Raw genomic sequence first — 11,344 nt, 5'->3', positions numbered from 1 at the left:
GATCCTTTGTGTCAAATGAGTTCTTCAAATCCCTGTAGAGTCGAGCTCATAGGTACTTGGGGATTCTCATGACTCCAATTCACATAAAGAATCTATACCTGACAGTCAGTCGGCCTCAATTTGGAGAAGCAGAGCAGTATTAATGGCAGGCCTATTTGATCACTCCTGGTTCACAGGAAGGGTGTCCATGCCACCCTGAATTTAGGCACATGAAGGGCAAGGGAGGTAAATTTGGACACTCTTTTGGGCTTTGCCCCTCATGGAAACCTCCAGCCAGAGGTTATAATGAGTGTCTATATGGAAGAAGATAAGGGCCATGTGGGAGTGTTTTGGCCATGAATTGTGTTGGGATTTTAGGAGACCACGCATGAGAGTTGCCCTTGGAAACTGAGATCTAAGCCCAGGTTTGCTTTTTAGAGATCACTGGGAATCTCATCCAGGATATCACATGATTTTATTCTGAAAGACTTGGCAGCCATAGTTGAGAGTCAAAACACACACGGACCTCACATTGTAGATCACAATGGGCGTGGCTTCATGGGACCTTTTGGCCAGTGTTTGGGAATCCTTGCCTGTGAGAGTTCTACAGAGATTTCATTGGAATAAGCTTCCTCACCATGTAAAGGTTCCTGAATGAATGAAAACCCAAAGTGCCTCCAACTTCATTCTTGAAAAAAAAGTTGGAGCCTGCTGAGTAGTGGGCCCAGATGTGTGCTGTGCAGTTGTGTGATGAAACATCTATGGTGGGGCCATGTGGATCTGCCATTGGCTTCCAAATGGCTTGTGACTGACATGGTGCAGCCAGAAGACAGTTGTATGTAAAGGCATCTTGTTACACTGTGAGGTTTCAGGGCAATGATAAGAATCAGGTTGCTATGGTCAAGGGGCAAGCAATGTGGGATAGAAGCTTGGTTGGTGCATTATCCTGTAGACCCTGATCCACCACATGTGACAGAACTCCCTCTAGCACTGTGTCCCAGTTGAACTCCTTGTATTTCGTGAAGCTAATACCAAACTCCCAGTGCAGCAGCAAGAAACACCATGAAAAATTGAGGATGACCAAATGGCTTCACAGTCCACAGAGGGAGACTCTTAGCCCCCAGTGGCAACAGTTTACCTACAAAGACAGAATTCAGCACTGCTGCCTCAAGTCCATTGGAAAATAAGAAACCATGTCCTCCAGGTCACATATATGCAGACCCAGGTTTGATGGTCTCACTACAAAGGAAGCTAAAGCTCCTGACTAAAACAACAATTTCAAGTGCCCAACCTCAGAGGCAGTTTCTCATGAAGTTTTTAGGACACCAGCGCTCCATGTTTGTGGAATTTTTACCCTGTAACTTACTTTTGAAATCTCCTATACCACCTCCAAGGTTGTGAACTCCTGAGAATTTTCCATTTTAGATATGTATTCAAAGATGTTCTATCTCTTCTCCTCTAATTTTGTCTTACTTGGGGCGAAGGTAATGTAAAGGCATTGTTCTGAATGAGAGTGAGAAGATTTTTGTGTAGCACATATTTGCATACACATTGAATTCATTTTCCAAATTTCCATTTGAAATACTAAATTCCTGACTATCAGGGGTAGAAGGAAGTTCTCCTTCATAGAATAGCCTGACACTTACAAGAAACAGTCCCCTGAGAGACATCCTGTCTGGGAGACATCCTGTTACCATGTGTCTCCCTGAGACATCCTGTGGCCATCTGTCTTCCTGAAACATCTTGAGGTTATCTCACCTTGTGAAGACATCCAGGAACTGCGGATAAGAGAGTGTTCCCATCCCCAGCATATAAATACACCTGTGTGAACAATAAAAGTTTCCAGCTTGATGAAAACTCCTGTTTTGCTGTCATCTCTCGTGTCTCTTGTCCCTTCATTACTCCCCATCTTGATTCGTCGCCCACGTTGATGTTTCCTGCTGGCTGGGACATCTGGCGCCCACCAACTGGGGCCTTGACTGAGGGAGAACCCAGTCCTCCGGGAAGACTTGGAAAAACAGAGCTTGCGATCACCTCGGCAGACACCACCGAAAAACAGATCCTGGAGGAGAGTGGCGATGACGCACGGTGAGTGACCCACCATGGGACAAGCAGTTTCCTCACATAATTTGTTTCTGTCAGGCCTCAAGGAGGCCCTCAAGACATGGGGGACGCATGTTAAGAAAAAGGACGTAAAGTTATTCTTTTCATACATAGAAGAATTGTGCCCATGGTTTTCCCTTGAAGGGACCTTTGATGGAAAACGACGGCTTAGAGTAGGAGACTGTTTAAAAGATTATTATGAATCCTTTCACCCAGAAAAAGAGGACTGTTCCCACCTTTTTATCCTAGAACTTAATTAATGAAAGTCTTAAAAGTTCACCCTTTGACAATGGTACCTTAAAACTTGTCAGGATTGGGAAAGAGGATATGCAAAATACCTCTCGTCCCCCTCGGCATGCCCATCAGTTAGTATAGACATAGACCCTTCTCAGACTCCCGAGGACCCTGGGAACCTTCCTGGTCCCCCTCAAAATTCCAACCTAATGAATAAGGCTCCAATGGTTACCAACCACCTTTATCCAGGTTTAAATCCCGGAAACACATTGACCCCTTGGTAGGAGGCTACCTTGGAGGCTACCATTCAGAAGACCCCCCACCTCTCAGGACCCTGCCACAGCTTAAAAGACTTACAAATCCACCTCCCTCCTATATCCCTCCTGCCTTTTGTGCTAGGGCCCTTCAGGGGCCAACTGCCCCCCCCAGATATTTTTTCCCCACTTCCCTTGCCTAACCTGGCTCCCTTGTGAGAGTCTCTCCAACATAGATGGGAACAGATCCAACTTTTAAAAGAATTAAGATCCCTTGACTCTGAGCTCTGCTCATTAGCCTTAGGCAAGGAGTTAACGCGAACTGGCCCAAGGTGGTCTAATACAAAGGCTAAGCCGCTCCATTGGCCTGTTCTCACCTTCCCAGACACCCTCAATCAGGTACATAAGCCTCGCCAGGCTGAGGAGAAAGACTTTGACGAGGGCCAAGAGGAGGAAGCGGGGGAAATGGATCAAGAAGACGAAGCAGGGGGATGGCAAGAGGAAGATCAGAACTCAGAGGATGAGGAGTTCATCCTAGGCATGAAGGAACCCAGACTGTCTACAAAAAATTAAGCCTGTGTTTTCTTGAATAACTTAAAAAGGCTTGTGCTCTCTATGGCCCCACTGCGCCCTACACATTGGCTTTATTAGAGAACCATAGCACACAATGGCTTACTCCCAATGATTGGAAGATTTTAGCCCAATGCCGGAGCCTTCCTGTTATGGAATGCAGATTTCAAAGAGCACTGTCGAGAAACTGCTCAAAAAAAATATAACTAAGGCCTCCTCTAAATCCTGGACTTATGTTAAGCTAGTGGGCAATGCCCTTTTTGACACTAACCCTAAAGAGGCGCGTTTCCCTGCTGGACTTTCGGCGCAGATTCAGACAGCTGGCTTACATGCTTGGAGACACCTCCTTCAAAAGGGCTCGGCTACCACTTCCCTGGCAAAAATTCGACAAGTGCCCGTTGAGCCTTATAGCGACTTTGTTGCCCAACTTAACCTAGCTGGGGACGCTTGCTTGGACCAAGCTAAAGTGAAAGCACCTTTGTAAAACATCTTGCCTTTGAAAATGCCAACCCGGCATGTCAGGATGTTCTTCGACCATATAAGGATAAAGGGGAACTTTCTGATTTTATTAGACTCCGTGCCAGGGTGGGTTCAGCCCATGCCATGGGTCTCCCCATAGATGCCGCTTTTACCAATGCCTTTCACAATCCTGGCTCAGGGACTTGCATTATTTGTAAACAACCTGACCATTTTGCACGAAAGTGTCTGACAGGCAAACACAGCCTAGGGATAACATCTCCTCAAACTGGGGCTTAACCGCCCCCAGCCACCCTTTGCCCTAGATGCGGTAAAGGTCATCACTGGGCCAGTGAGTGTAGATCTAAGACAAATGCCCTCGGACTGCCTATTTCTTCCTGCTTCTCAGGAAACTCCCTGTGGGGCCAGCCCCTAGCCCCGACCTCTTTCAGAAAAAACCCAGGGGCAATAAGGTTTGTTCTCTCCCAAACTCCCAACCTACCTCAAAATCCTTCTCCACAATTGCCTCCCTCCAACGTGCCACCCAAGGCAACACAGGATTGGACCTCTGTGCCGCCACTGATACAATATTAGGCTCAATGCAAGGGTCCTAGAAAATACCCACTGGAATTATGGGTCCCCCTACATCTTATATATGTGCCCTTATTCTTGGAAGAGCCTCTACTACCTTACAAGGTGTTCAGGTCTTCCCTGGCATTATTGATAATGATTTCACTGGAGAAATAAAAATACTGGCCACAGCTATTAATGGAGTTGCGGCCATCCCAGCAGGAACAAGACGTGCACAATTAATACTCCTTCTTTTAGATTCAGGAGGCACATCCACCGCCCAAAACCTACCGTGGGAGACTGCCTCCTTGGGCTCCTCTGGTGTGTATTGGGTTCAGCCCATTTCCCACAATAGACCTACCCTTACCTTACTTATTGAAGGAAAGGAATTCCAAGGAATTCCAGATACTGGAGCTGATGCCACAATTATTTCTCAAAAACACTGGCCATCAGGTTGGCCCCTCAAATCATCCTTGACTGACCATAAAGGGATAGGACAGTCAAAAAATTCTCTGTTCAGTTCTATGGCTCTTAGCTGGACTGATAAAGAGGGTAATAAGGGAACTGTCACTCCTTTCGTTGTTCCAGACCTCCCTGTTAAGCTATGGGGCCGAGATATTTTGAGTCAAATGGAAGTTATTTTTGCCAGTCACAATTCCATCGTGACTCATCAAATGCTTCCTATGAATTTTGTCCCTGGTACAGGCCTTGGAAGACTAAGACAAGGACTGGTGGAGCCTATACAACCCATACAAAAAAAATACATATGGACTTGGGTATTCGGATTTTTAGTGTAGGTCCCTGACCCTCCTGTACGCCAAGCAGATAAAATTATTTGGGAGACTCAGACTCCTGTGTCGATGGATCGGTAGTTCCTTACCCAAGAAAAATTGGAGGCTGCCTCCATGTTAGTGCAGGAACAGCTGGCAGTCGGCCATATAGAGCCCTCAACCTCACCATGGAATACTCCTATTTTTGTTATCAAGAAAAAATCAGGCAAGTGTTGCCTTTTACAAGATTTGTGCACCATTAGTAAAGTTATGTGCCCGATGGTAGCACTAAAGCCAGGCATTCCCACACCAGTGGCTATTCCCAAAAAAACTATTGTAAAATGGTTATTGACTTAAAGATTGCTTTTTTTCCATTTCTTTACATCCTGAGGATAGACCCTGTTTTGCTGTTAGTCTACCTCACATTAATTTTCAGGGCCCTAAGCAGAGATTTCAATGGAAGGTTCTTCCCCAAGGAATGGCCAACAGCCCTAGTCTTTGCCAAAAATACGTTGCTCAAGCAGTAGACCCTGTGAGAGAGCGATGGCCACAAATTTATATTTTACATTACATGGATGATTTGTAAATTGCTGCACCTAATACCCATGACCTTAATAATTGTTACTTGGACCTTCACAAAACCCTCCCTACCTTCGGACTACAGATAGCTCCTGATAAGTTTTAAACACAGGACCCTTATACCTATTTGGGCCTTAAACTTCAAGATAATTAGATCCAAATTCATAAAATCCAACTACGTGTGAACCATCTTCATACCCTTAATGATTTTCAAAAATTACTGGGGGATATTCAATGGCTAAGACCATATTTAGAATTACCCACTTGTGTACTTTTGCCCATTAATGATATTTTGAGAGGTGATTCCCACCCCTCCTCCCCTCAAAAGATTACTCCCGAGGCATGGCAGGCATTAAACGAAGTCACAGAAGCCATTGCCCAACAGTTTGTTACACAAATTTCTTATAACCTTCCTCTGGTTCTGGTTATTTTACTCACTCCTCATACACCCACAGGAATATTTTGGCAGCGAGATCGACATTTTAAAAATAAAGGTTGCCACTTGCTTTGGGTCCATTTACCCACCACATCCTCCAAGGTTATTACTGTTTATCCTGCTCAGGTAGCTTCTATTATTATTAAAGGTCATTTTCTTTCTCGACAACATTTTGGCAAAGACCCTGATAATATTTTAATTCCATATACTAAGGACCAAACCCAATTTTTACTACAGACAGGGATGAATTGGGTATTGCCCTACCAGACTTTTGGGGAACAAGTGATAACCACCTCCCCATTGACCCCCTTTTACATTTTACCCAATTAAATCCATTTATTTTTCCAAAAATTACTCAAAAGACTCCCATTCCTAAAGCCTTTACTGTCTTTACAGACGGATCCAGTAATGGCCGTGCAGGCTTTGTTGGCAATAACCAGCCTACCACCTTTGATACTGTCTATCAGTCAGCACAGCTTGTGGAATTGTTTGCCATAACACAAGTTTTTATAACACATTTTATAAGCCTGTTAATATTTATACAGACAGTGCCTACATTGCTCATTCTGTGCCCCTGCTGGAGATTTCACCCACCATTAAAGCTTTGTCCAATGCGGCTTTTTCGTTTCTCCAGCTTCAGCAACTAATTCAGTCCATCCAACACCCATTTTTCTTAGGACACATCAGGGAACACTCTGATCTTCCCAGCCCTCTAACACAAGGTAATGCCCAAGCTGATGTAGCAACTTGTTCCATCTTTCCAATTTTTGTTGGCTCCATTCAAAACGCCATGGAGTAACACAATCTTCACCATCTAAATTCCCAGAGCCTTTTATTACTTTGTAAAATTACTAGGCAACGGGCACGAGAAATAGTAAAAGCATGCACTGCTTAGTCTGTCTCCCTCCCCATTCAACACTTGGGAGTTAACCCCCGAGAACTACTGCCCAATCAGTTTTGGCAAATGGATGTTACTCATTTTCCTGAATTTCAAAAAACCAAATATATACGCGTTTCTATAGATACCTTCAGCGGCTTTAGTTTTGCATCACCACATTCTGGAGAGGGTACCAAAGATGTCCTTTCTCATCTTGTTACAGCCTTCCCGTAATGGTTAAACCAACACATATTAAAAAAGGTAATGGTCCTGCATATATCAGTGCCAAGTTTAAACAGTTTTGTGCTACCTTGCAAATTTGTCATACTACTGGAATTCCATACAACCCTCAGGTCCAAGGCATCATGGAACGTGCCCACCTTAACTTAAAGACTTGGCTAACCCTCATTAAGGCTTCTGCCCTTGTATTTACCACTCCCAGGGATCGCCTTAACCATGCATTATTTGCCCTTTATTTTCTTACCCTAGACAGTGAAGGCCATTCGGCCGCTGACAGACACTGGCATCCGATGTCCAATTCTGTTCGCCCACCTGTTATGTGGCACAATCCCCTTAAAAATAAATGGAAAGGCCCATGTCCTGTTCTCATCTGGGGACGAGGCTCAGCTTGTGTTTTGGACCAAGAGCAAGCAGCCCCAAGATGGTTACCACAACGCCTGGTTATACAGGTTAATGACTTACCTCAACACAGGGACGGAGGCCCTCCCCCTGAGGGGAAATTTTCCTCTTTTTCCGATACAGCCAACAATCTGTGTGAGGATCCTGCTTAAGGCACTTCTGCTGAACATGTTGGCACACGGAGGCCTTGGCCCTCCACCTTCCAACATCATGGAGTACATTTTTGGCGCCCCCTGTGAATGCAAGGGAGGATCTTGAACTCAGACTCCCACTAGTTGGACCCAGACTGCTGACTGCATGAATAAGGTAGCTTACTTCTGTGCCGAGGTTGACCATGAACTCGGAGTAGTTCATCAGCCTAAATGGGTATGTGTTAACAAGCTAAAAATTATTCCCCCTAGTACAAGTAAAGCTCTCCAAAATTGTTCTGCAACTTGTATGGATACCCAGGCGATGCATGTCTCTTGTTATGCGTTGGCCTCAATTTGTGTTAACAAGCAGAGAGAACAATTTTTTGAAGCCACCCTAACAAAAACTCATGCACCAGGGGGAACCAGTATTCATTATACACCCGTTCTCTTTGACCAGGGAGGAGAAGGCAAATACACCAAGCTACAGTCAGCTGGGTGCCAAGGCACTGTCGGTAAACCCTCCTGCTGGCACATTAAGGCCCCTACAGGGGTATCTGATGGTGGAGCATCTTCAGATAATCAAAGTTTTGAAACCCCAAATAGCTGAGCTCACATATCATCCTTTTATGCTGCCTAAATCTCAGCTCCCAGATTTAGATACCAATACATTAGACATTTTGGAAAGTACCTTCTCCTTGCTTAATAATTCCAACCCCAACCTTGCTTGTGATTGCTGGCTCTTCATGACAACAGGGGCAATCATGCCTATGGTAGTTCCTACTAATTCTATCATAGACAATGATAATACATGCCAACCTGGATTTCCTTTTAAAGTACAGCCTATAGGCACTTTTATATTATGTCTTTAGGCGCGATGCAGAATAATACGTATGATATTGAGGTTGGAGTTACTTCCTTTGGAAATTGCTCAACAGTACAAAATTATTCCTCACCCACCCCATCTCTTTGTCCTCCCAATGGCACAGTTGTTATGTGTGGAGGAAACTCGGCCTTCCCCAGGCTTCCAGCGAATTGGACCGGTGGTGGTGTTCTTGCCTTATTTCTCCCTGATATAACTATTGTCCCAGGAGACGAACCTCTACCCATTCCTAGCCTAGACACCTTAGTCAAAAGACACAGGCAGGCAATACAGGACTTACCACTCCTTGCCAGCCTTGGAATAACAGCTGCTGTGGGAACAGGTACAGCTGGCTTAGGCACAGCTATACAATCTTACCGTCGCATGTCTCAACAACGTATAAATGATGTACAAACTCTATCAGAAACCATTAAAGATTTGCAGGACCAAATAGACTCCCTAGCAGAAGTGGTCCTTCAAAACAAACGAAGCTTAGATTTGCTGACAACTAACCAGGGAGGTATTTGCTTGGCCTTAGGCGAATGATGCTGATTTTATTCCAATAAATCAGGCATAGTACTCAGTAAAATTAAGCAGCTTCAAGAAGATCTAGAAAAGAGATGAAAGGAACTATTTGAAAATCCCCTCTGGACTGGGCTTAATCGATTTCTACCCTACCTTTTTCCCCTCTTATGCCCTTTGTTGGGTTTACTTTTCATGGTGTACATAGGACCCTGCATTATAAAGAGGCTGGTACAATTAATTGAAGAACAGATTAATATTTCGGCGTCTAAGCCCATACAGGTCCACTATCATCGTCTGGAGATGGAAGACTGCACTGCCAACATTTAAAAGGATGTCCTACCCTTCTCACAGGCTTATTTCTTAAGTTTAAATCCCGACAGATCTCTCTTTCTTATATAAAACTATAAGTAACAGCTCTGACCAACCATCTTCTGCCCTTGCCATTAGGATTCGCTCCTCCATGGGCCCCTCCGCTTGGGGGAGGACGCACCCATGGAGTGAGGACGTTCGGCCATAATAACGGAGGGTGCAGGAAGGACTGCAGGAGGATGGATCCACGGATCCCAAAATCCAAGAACTCTGAGTGAGAGGCTCTGGTGCATGGCGGTTGGCATGCTTCCCCCTCACAGCCGTCTCCTCCAAAAACATGCCAAGGCCACCATGAAATCTTCTAGTGAAGACGCTGGCTCAGATCAGGAGATATTCTAAGGCCGCTTGGAGAAACAGAGCCTGTATCACCCCCTAAAAACATGGCCGGAAAGATATGGTCAAAATTTTACATAAGAAAGGGGTAGAGGTCAGGTGCAAGAAGAAAGTTCTCCTTCAAAGAATAACCTGACACTTACAAGAAACAGCCCCCTGGGAGACATCCAGCCTGGGAGACATCCCACAGCCATCTATCTCCTTGAGACATCCTGTGGCCATCTGTCTTCCTGAAACATCCTGAGGTTATCTCACATTGTGAAGACATCCAACAACTGCTGATAAGAGAGCTTTACCATCCGCCCCGTTAAAATACCCCTGTGAGAACAATAAAAGTTTGCAGACTGATCTGAACTCCTGTCTTGCTGTCATCTCTCATGTCTTTGTCCCTTCATTACTCCCCACCTAGGTTCGCCGCCCAAGTTGATGTGTTCTGTTGGCCGGGAAACCTGACACTAACACATAACCTACTAGATTCGACTAATAATCCTTATTTGATGGAGAAAAATGACCCAAACAGAATAGAAATACAAGCAGTTCAGAGGAGGCATGGTGTATAGATGGACTGGCCGTTTGCATTATATAGGGAAGGTGTTATTAATCTAGTTAATTTTTAATTGAAATAGTTCTCCATGTGTTTTTAAAGTTAGTAAATATGTGAATTCCTGTCTCCCTTTCTCTGAAGCCTATTCAGCACATGTATTTTTTATATGCACATAGAGAATCCTACCTGGAATCACACGTATATTCTTGTGAGGTTGCTGACTTTGCAGATACAAATTGTGAGAAGAGATCACTCCTCCTAAACGCTGTTGGAACTGAAAATTCAACTTATGAGTGAGCTTCCTAGTAGAACAACATTATATATAAATCCATGTTCAGTAAAATAAATATTTTTGCATCTGTGGATGATATATATTTCATGATGATTTTCAATTGGCATATATATTGTTATTTTTAATGTCTGTGTGTGTTATGTGTGTGTGTATATATATACACTCTCCAAATTTTTCAAATTATGAAATATATGTGTCTTGTATACACTCCCTAAATTCATTCATGTTCATGTATGTGGATTTATAATCAACTTTACACAGGATTATACTCAGAAATATTCATCCACCTGAAATACATATTTGTTTCCTAGTACTGAAAACTAACTTCAGTGAATGGTGCATACAAATCCTAATATTTCTACAGTAACTGACCCAGTTTAACATCAATGCAAGTAGATTCCTATGGGACATGATGCGTTTTTGGTGTTCATTTATTTCTACACTGGTACCCTACTATTTCTTCATTTTTTTCACATCAGAGGATATATATTTCATCCACAAGTTCACAAAATTATAGGCATTTGTTTCACTTTCAATTACTTCCTGCTTCAGAACACATGCATTTCTCCATGTTTCTTTACTGGTCTTTTCATGAGACTTCTTTGCAAACACATTATTTTCAATATCCCTAATCATTTTTAAGCAAAACTCACAAACTTTTCATGATAAACCATAATCATAATATTACCATTAGATGTATAACTGGTTGGAATGAATGATTGTATATGAATATATGATTTCCTGTATATTTTCCGATATCAATTCAATCCATTATGTAAAGTTGCAACCAGTAATATTATTTATTCAGAGTATGGTCTATTCAT

The sequence above is a fragment of the Callospermophilus lateralis genome, chromosome 9, assembly GCF_048772815.1.
Source record: "Callospermophilus lateralis isolate mCalLat2 chromosome 9, mCalLat2.hap1, whole genome shotgun sequence".
Taxonomy (NCBI): domain Eukaryota; kingdom Metazoa; phylum Chordata; class Mammalia; order Rodentia; family Sciuridae; genus Callospermophilus; species Callospermophilus lateralis.
The sequence above is the reverse complement of the archived record's forward strand: the minus strand, read 5'-3'. Positions refer to the sequence as shown.